Below are 10,163 nucleotides of genomic sequence, written 5' to 3'. Positions count from 1 at the left end.
AAAATCTACCACAATTAAAAAAATCTTATTTTGAAATTTTTGATAAAATGTTTGTGGTTAATATGAAACAAAAACATTATTTCAATATTTTTTATATTATTTATTATAATACTATTAGCGAAATTGTTTTGGGTGTATAAATATCCCTTGAATTGTTAGTGTATAGAATTTTAAATGCCTTAACGATCTTAGCATGCACCAACAAAGAAAGTTACTACTTCCACAAAATGTGATAACTTACAATGGACTTTGGTAGTGTGACCAAAAAATAAAATGTTTAATTTTATTGTCTCAAAAGTTTTGTTTTTATAGAATACTAGCGTAACCCGGCCCGCTTCGCTGCGCATACCGAAGCATATTTGTAGGAACAATTTGCGTTAACTTAGTCAACCATATCCTTCGTGCTGAAAACAAATTCGAAAATACGGAGGATATTCATATGTAAAACGGTTCGTCTTAATAAATGTCTGGGAGAGGGTGTACCCTTTCCTCCAAATTTTTTAAATAATGTTCTGTATTCAATTAGTTGGACAATCTTCTATATTTCTTGAGAATTTTAAGTGTGGTTTGTTTGAAAGCTATCCTTCTCCTCAAAATTAAGCACTATATTATAATAACATACAAAGAATTACTGTTTCCCATCCAATAAATCGGAAAAAGCAAAAGTAGTAAAAAAGTTTACCACATTAACCCTCTATGTTGGCTGCCAATTTCATGTAAATTTAAGTTCGTTACTAAAAAGAAGTCTGGCAGAAGCCTGTGCAAAAATCATAAAATTATGTACCGAGTTCCCATTTATGGACAACCCTCTACTTTCAATTTAAGAAAAAAAAAAAAAAACGGACAAAAGGGAACCCTCTCCCCACCTTCACTCCACACCGACCTGATATCGGAATTATAAGCCTAAAGGGGCGGCCTCTCTTCCGTCCAAATATCACAAAGTCAGGTATCAACTATTAATATCGTAACCTCTCCCCACTCCTCTGTAAATTTCAAGTAACTCGGTAAAGTTTAATTGTTTCTCTGTATGTACTTAAGAGAAGCCGATGTCTCCCTATGCCCCTTTGTTTTTATTAAAAAATCAGAAACCTGATATAAATTTCATAACCTCGCCCATTTTTTCCGTAAAATTTCAGTCGGGGGAATTTAGTTTTGTTTTCACTGTACTTTAAAAAAAAGTCGATTGATAGCCAACTCGGACCATACAACCAAACAAAAAGTCGCTTAAGGGGAGGTACCCCCTCCCGATCAAATTTCGAAAAAAAAAATTGCGAATCTTTGTCTAGGGATCACCCCCTACTATCCCTGAAAACTTCGTGCAAATCGGTCAAGTTTGGTTTAATTTTCAAAAAGTCGGACAAAGGGGAGGTTCCTCTCCGCGACCATATGTCAAAAAATGAGGTACCCTATTTTCAGCACATGAGTGCCCCCCACGATCTCTGAAAGTTTCAAGTAAATTGGTTCAGCCGTTTTCGCGCCAACCCGGAACATACAAATAAACAAACAAACAAACAAACAAATAAACAAACATAATTTGAATTTTATATATATAGATTTTCTATTTCTATACACAATTTTCTCAAAATTTTATTACTATAGAACATTTTGTCATAATTTTGTTTCTGTAAAATATTTTGTCAAAATTTTATTTCTATAGAAAGCTATGCCAAAATTTTATTTCTACAGAAAATTTTGTAAAAAAAAATTATTTCTATTGAAAATCTAGACAAAATTTTATTTCTATAGAAATTTTTTTCAAAATTTTACTTCTATCGAAACTTTTGTCAAAATTTTACTTATATTGAAAATTTTGTCAAAATTTTACTCCTATAGAAAATTTTGTCAAAATTTTATTTCTATATACATTTTTGTCAAAATTTTATTGATATAGAAAATTTTGCCAAAATTTTATTTCTATAGAAAATTTTCTAAAAATTTTATTTCTTTAGAATATTTTGTCAAAATTTTATTTCTATAGAAAATTTTCTGAAAACTGTGTTTCTATAGAAAATTTTCTGAAAATTTTATTTCTATAGAAAATTTTCTCAAAATATTATTTCTTTAGAAAATTTTGTCAAAATTTTATTTCGTTACAAAATTTTGTCAACATTTATTTCTATAGAAAATTTTGTCAAAATTTTATTTTTATAGAAAAATTTGTCAAACTTTTAGTTCTATAGAATATTTTGTTAAATATTGTGTATTTCTATAGATAATTTATGAAGTACCTCATTGTTGGAGAAGAATAATTTGCAAAATCTAGCAAAACAACAAGAATTTTTCCAATCTACCAAGCAGGAAAAAATCTAGCATTTTTGGTAGAATTCTACCAAAGTTTGCAACAGTGTCAGTACCACGTTCCCAGTTTTTATACCCTCCACCATAGGATGGGGGGTATATTAACTTTGTCATTCCGTTTGTAACACATGTAACAAATATTGCTCTAAGACCGCATAAAGCATATGTATTCTGGGTCGTGGTGAAATTCTGAGTCGATCTGAGCATGTCCGTCCGTCCGTCTGTTGAATTCACGCTAACTTCCGATCGAAACAATCTATCGACTTGAAACTTTGCACAAGTAGTTGTTATTGATGTAGGTCGGACGGTATTGCAAATGGGCCACATCGGTACATTTTTACGTATAGCCCCCATATAAACGGACCCCCAAATTTGGTTTGCGAATCCTCTAAGAGAAGCAAATTTCATCCGATCCGGCTGAAATTTCGTACATGGTGTTAGTATATGGTCTCTAACAACCATGCAAAAATTGGTCCACATCGGTCCATAATTATATATAGCCCCCATATAAACCGGTCCCCCGATTTAGCTTGCGAATCCTCTAAGAGAAGCAAATTTCATCCGATCCGGCTGAAATTTGGTACATGGTGTAAGTATATGGTCTCTAACAACTATGCAAAAATTGGTCCACATCGGTTAATAATTCAATGATTAAAACCGCTATGATCATCGTAATTAAAGGAATAGGAAAAACAATTAGGTAATATGGGTAAAATTTAAAGTGAAGCAGATTATTGGAAGAAGGAGTGAAGAAGTAAATTTTGTGAAAATGAAGCAAAATACTTCGATTGAAGTAGTAGCGGCAGCACTGTTCATAATCAAATTTTCATCATTGTCAAAATTTTATTTCTATAGAAAATTTTGTCAAAATTTTATTTCTATAGAAAGTTTTGTTAAAATTTTATTTCTGTAGAAATTTTTGTCAAAATTTTCTTTCTATAGAAAATTTTGTCAAAATTTTTATTTCTATAGAAAATTTTGTGAAAATTTTATTTCTATAGAAAATTTTGTGAAATTTTTATTTCTATAGAAAATTTTGTTAAAATTTTATTTCTGTAGAAAACTTTGTCGAAATTTTATGTCTATTTTATCAAACTGAATTACATATGTACTTGATCGATCTTTTTTGATTTAATATACCACGTATGGACTTACATACAATTTAGAAGATGGTGTTAGGAGGTTTTAAGATAACTTGCCATCGGCAATCGTTACCGCAACTTAAGTAATGCAATTGTGTATGGCAGAGTTTAGAAGAAGTTTCTACGCAATCCATGGTGGAGGGTAAATAAGCTTCGGTCTGGCCGAACTTACGGCCGTATATACTTGTTTTTTTTTTTACATATACTGCTGATGATTCGAAAGGCAGTGATTTGATTTGTTTCTCTTAGTGATGAGACTGACAGACAATTGTTCATTTAAAAAGTATGAAAATTTAAAACTAAAAATATTTTTTAAAGCGATTTAATTTCGAGTCGTTTTCATTTCTAAAAAATGGAAAAAAATTAAAACATATGACTTGAGTACTTAAAATTCCGGGATTTTTGAGAGATTTTGTGAAAGATTCGGGACAATTTCTGGAGACGGAATTCCGGGACAATCCAGGCGAATCCCGGCCATCTGGCAAGCCTAACACCACGTACCAAATTTCAACTGAATCAGATGAATTTTGGTCTTCCAAGAGGCTCCGAAGATCAAATCTGGCGATCGGTTTATATGGGGGCTATATATAATCATGGACCGATGTGGACCAATTTTTGCATAGTTGTTAGAGACCATATAGTAACACCATGTACCAAATTTCAGCCGGATCGGATGAAATTTGCTTCTATTAGAGGATTCGCAAGCCAAATTTAGGGGTCCGTTTATATGGGGGCTATAGCCCCCATATAAGCGACCCCCATTTTTCAATTCTGGCTCTCTACGTATTGTCTAATACATACCACGTATGGACTAACTCACAATTTAGAAAACGATGTTAAGAAGTTTTAAGATACCATAACCCAAGTAATTCAATTGTCCATGACAGTCTTTCGTAGAAGTTTCTACGCAATCCATGGTGAGGGTACATAAGTATCGGCCTGGCTGAACTTACGGCCGTATATACTTGTTTTTTTTATTCTTTTCACAAGTGTTTTAATTATAGGTTCTAAATCATGTCACCTTTCTCAATTTCCCCCCACTGTGCGATTTTGCGATTATCTATCTCTCTCTCTCCATCATTCAATCTGGACCTAAACATTGTAGACTGATTCCGCGACAATTTTAGCAATGAAAATTCGTAGATATTTTCTTTATTTTTGATTTCGCATTAGTTTTTTTTTCAGCTCTTTCTTTGGGTCAATTAAGCCATTTGAAAATATCCTGGCATGGGGCGTTTTTGGAAGGGGGCTGAGCAATTCGTATTAGGTGACTTAAATAATTGCATTGTAATTGCAATTAATACTTGCAGTCTGGCTGTTTGACTGGGCATTAACACTCCATGTGTGAGTGTGTGTGCACCGTGACACAGCTTCCAAGACACCACTCATTTGCTGTGATAATTGCTACTGCCACATTGACTTGAGCAGTCGCAAGCGACGACATACCAACAACGGCCTTTGCACACCATAATCATCATGATCATCGTCATCGCCAGTGGATATAAGCAGCAACATTTTGTTGGCAGCAACAGTTGTAGCTTTTTTTGGCATTATTGCTGCTTGCTGTTGTTTTTCCCAAATGCTAGCAGGAAAATTAAGTAATTTAAGAGGATTTGGTCGATGGAAAAATAGCAACCAGCTTACAATTTGAGTTAATGCAAAGTTATGATGCTTATGTCATTCCCATGTACAATTCCAGAGGCTCAAATCCATTGCAGTGTCATGCCCAAAAGGGTTTTATTACCTTAGTGATTACCATCTGGAGCTACAAATATGTGATGTGTCAAAAAAACTGACAAGTCACAAATTAGGTGAAACATGTGCTAGAATTATCACAAAAAGCTTTGAATGTAAATGCCCTACTTTAATGAAAATCTCCTTACATTAGGTTACCAGGATCACATGGCATACTTTAAGCATTTGATTTCCAAATATATTCCGCCTTTAGGCTTTACAATTGTCTAAGTATATAATACTACAGTATTCCGAAAATGAAAGAAAACAACAAACAATTTTCAGTGATGGATTATCCCCTCGCGGAAAAGCTGGTGACATTTCTAAGTATTTCAAACAGTGTGACCAGATCTCAAAAAATCAGCTCTGAAATAATGCTAAAAACAATATTAAATTTCCAAAAAAATAATGGTAAATTTGAAAAGTTTGTTTTTTTTTTAGCAAAGTTATCACTAAAATCGAAGAATTTTTTAAATTTTTGTGTTCAATGTTGCCTTAGAAATATATTTTATTAAGATTAAAGGATTTCATGCCATGTATTGTTAAGCCATCCCAATCGCTAACTATGTTCCGGGAGATTTTTTTTAAACCTGCGCCTATTAAGTTGAAAGCTTTCGTTCATCAAAATGTTGTAATACAAGAGAATATCGCCATTTAATGAAGAATCGGGTGATACATATATATGAAGTCTGAATTTGGACATTTTTTGTTAAATTTTCTTTCTTTGTAGTGGGTTTGTAAAATAGAATGAAAATCGATTAATACATACGCCAAGTTTTGGGCAGTAAGACATTTTGCCAAATCCGTGGACGATTGGACTTGAATTACGGCCTATACTTTCAACAAAAAAGTATATACAGTACTAAGTTCGGCCGGGCCGAATCTTAAATACCCACCACCATGAACCAAATATTAGGTTAGAGGTTAGGTTAGGTGGCAGCCCGATGTATCAGGCTCACTTAGACTATTCAGTCCATTGTGATACCACATTGGTGAACTTCTCTCTTATCACTGAGTGCTGCCCGACTCCATGTTAAGCTCATTGACAAGGGACCTCCTTTTTATAGCCGAGTCCGAACGGCGTTCCACATTGCAGTGAAACCACTTAGAGAAGCTTTGAAACCCTCAGAAATGTCAGCAGCATTACTGAGGTGGGAAATTCCACCGCTGAAAAACTTTTTGGTGTTCGGTCGAAGCAGGAATCGAACCCACGACTTGTGTATGCAAGGCGGGCATGCTAACCATTGCACCACGGTGGCTCTACCAAATATTAGGGTTTCCTTTGAAATTTCAGGAGGGCTTGAGGACTTGAGGATACTTCCCGAAGATAAATTTAAAGATTTCACCTATGAGGACTATATCAGATTCTGGATTTATAAGAACCATTTTTGTTTGAGTTTTAGAGGAATCATTAACATCTCTTGTACGTGTGCAAGAAAATTATAAAATAACGTCTTGATTTGAAATCTTAAATCTGTAGAAGTAAAATCTGGAAATTTTACAATGAGTTTCAAGTAATTTTCATGATCAGTGCACCTTCTACACCCTCAAGAAGTGAAGTCGGTCTATATGGAGGCATTACCAAATGGACCGATAAAAACTTAATCCGATACACGTTTCTGTGAGCCGAAAATACCAGAAAATCAGATAAAAACTACGGTTTCTAGAAACCGAAGAAGTTAAATCGGGAGATCGTTCTTATGAGGTCTATACTAAAATATGGACCGATACTCACCGTTTTCAGCACACCTCTTTATGATCCGAAAATACCTCTAGATTTCCAATTTCAGGCAAATAGGACAAAAACTTCGGATTCTAGAAGCCCAAGAAGTAAAATCGGGAAATCGGTCTATATGGGGGCTATACCAAAATATGGACCGATAGTCACCATTTTCGGCACACCTCTTAAATACCTCTAGATTTCCAATTTTAGACAAATTGGATAAAAACTACGGTTTCTATAAGCCCAAGACCCCAAATCGGGAGGTCGTTTTATATGGGGATCATACCAAAACATGGACCGATACTCACAATTTTTGGCACACGTATTTGTGGTCCTACAATAGCTCTAGATTTCCAATTTCAAGTAAATTGAATAAAAACTGCGGTTTCAATAAGCCCAAGAAATAAAATCGGGAGATCGGTCTATATGGGGGCTATACCAAACATTGACCGATACTCACAATTTTTGGCACACCTCTTTATGGTCATAAAATACCTCTAGATTTCAAATTTAAGGCAAATGGGATAAAAACTACGATTTCTATAAGCCCAAGACCCCAAATCGGGAGGTCGGTTTATACGGGGACTATATCAAAACCTGGACCGATATAGCCCATCTTCGAACTTGACCTGCCTGCAGACAAAAGACGAGTGGGAATAAAAATACATGGACAGATATACAGACGGACGGATTGATATAGTAAATTATCGGTGTCAAGATTCCACAGTAGCCAATCTGGCTTCGCTAGCCTTATTTTATGTAAATTTTCAAATTTGAAAAAATGTGATTTTTGTCTAACAATCGGTAACAAATGCCCTCATTAATTTTTATCGCTTTTACATATGTTTCTGATAGTGCTGGGCAATTTTTACACCTTTTTGTACATTGTTTGTTATATATATGTAATCGTATGTGAGATTGTTAGCAACTCGCCCATTATAACGTGCACCGGTCTTTCGTGGAGTGGAACTTAAAAAAATTCACATTTGTTCAGTCTAGCTCTAACTGTTCCTGGATGTGTACGATATTGTGTTTCGAAAATGTCCAAAATGCGAGTACCTTCTAGCCTTCAATTTTATGTACTTTTTCGGCATAATGTCAGTGTCAAAACGTTCCCTTTATTTATATGACACGCAGAAGCGATACCAACCAGGAAGTTTCTCTGCGTGGAAAATTTATGCTTTTGGTGCCGTTTTGAGCAAACCTAACTACACTCAGAAGGAGCATTGCGAAATTGGAAGGAAACTGCGAAATTTTACGTCTAGGCTTATACAAAAGTTGAAGGCCTGTTTAAAAAAAAATAAAAAAAAACTCACCAAGAAAGGCATTGGTATTAACGGGGACTCCCGTTAAAAGAGCTTTCACAGTGCTGCAGGTAAATGCATATCAATAAGATGTCATTCAGAGAAAGTACCGTCCGAAGCTAACATCAACTGCAAGCTGCAGTTTATACAAAGCTGCGCTTTCAAAGCTGTAGGAATTTGAAAAAACGACGAGGAGTTTGGCAGGAAGGTAATAAAACACGTCAACAAAGCAAAACCCCATCCATCAACATTTTCGGATGGATGGACATACCAGGATGTAGATGTTGGACATACCAGATACACTGGGAACTTAACAAAGAGAACAGCAAGAAACCAAAACGCTGATATATGAGAACTACAGATGAAAAAGCTTTCTGCAAGATGGGTGCCGCATTTGTTAACAGTCTATCAAAAATGCATAGGAAAGAACATTTCTCAAGATTGTTTGGATCGTTTTAAGTGAAATAAAATGTATTTTAAGCGTCCTTTCATAAGTGTTGATGAGACATGGATCCACCACTATACTCCAGAGATAAAAGAACAATCCAAACAATGGACTGAATCCGGAGGAAGTGCCCCAAAGAAGCCAAAAACAATTCAATCGGCTGGTAAGGTTATGGCAACGGGTTTTTGGGACTTCAAAGGTATTTTATTGATTGACTATCTGCAAAATGGTAAAACAATAAATTCAGAGTACTATTGCAATCTTTTGGATCAATTAAATGTACAAATTCAAGAAAAACGTCCTAGCTTACAACACAAAAAAAAAATAATTTTTCATCAAGACAACGCACTATCAAGACAACGAACCGCCCTCGTATGTTCAACAGTTTAGTATACGGACAATTGTTTGAGACAGTGTATGTATTTTATATAGTTACAATGGACGAAGTCATATGGAAATTGGAAAACAATGTTAGTACTTCTACAAAAAGAGAGCAGTTACCATGTGGTAATACAATGAACTGTGATAAAGGGTGATACGGTCAAAATTTGGTCAATATAAACTTGACGTATTTCTTTCAATTTTGCATTTCAAAAACCTGAACACCCCTCATTTTGAAGGTGTGTGTGTAGAATGTTGCTCCTATTTTGATTTTGGAATTCACTCTTCAGTTGTCAAAATGCCGTCCAAGCAAGAAGAGCAGCGTATCAAAATTTTGCTCGCGCATCGCGAAAATCCGAGCTACTCGCACGCAAAGCTGACAAAATCGCTAAAAGTTGCCAAATCAACCGTTACAAATGTAATTAAAGTGTTTGGGGAACGTTTGTCGACAGCCAGGAAATCTGGATCGAAAACCGGAAGCCGCTGGGACGACAAAGAGAGTTGCCGGTAGTTTCAAGCGAAACCCTAACCTCTCTCTCCTAGATGCCGCAAATAAGCTGGGTGTATCGTCTACAACCGTGCATCGAGCCAAAAAACGAGCCGGACTATCGACTTACAAGAAGGTAGTGACTCCAAGTCGCAATGATAAACAAAATACGACGGCCAAAGCGCGATCCCGGAGGCTTTACACGACGATGCTGACGAAGTTTGACTGCGTGGTAATGGACGACGAAACCTACGTCAAAGCCGACTACAAGCAGCTTCCGGGACAAGAGTTTTATACGGCAAAAGGAAGGGGAAAGGTAGCAGATATTTTCAAACACATAAACAAAGTTCGCAAAGAAATATCTGGAACCTAAAGAAGACCAAAAAACTGCTAAGGACGAGCAGCAGTTCAAGGCAAACTGGCTTTCTGCGGCGAAGAAGGTGGACAAGGTGGCTGTACAAAATCTGATGGCAGGTGTCAAGCGTGAGGCCCGGCAATTCGGATTTGGAAAAGCGAAAGCCTAACTGAATATTTTTCCTGAATTTTATACTAATTGAACTTGAAAAAGAAATTTAATTTGATTTTTTAAATAAACGATTTCACCGATTTACACGCGTTTTCCCTTGACCAAATTTTGACCGTATCACCC

Source organism: Haematobia irritans, chromosome 2 (assembly GCF_050003625.1).
Source record: "Haematobia irritans isolate KBUSLIRL chromosome 2, ASM5000362v1, whole genome shotgun sequence".
Taxonomy (NCBI): Eukaryota; Metazoa; Arthropoda; class Insecta; order Diptera; family Muscidae; genus Haematobia; species Haematobia irritans.
Note: the sequence above shows the minus strand (reverse complement) of the source record.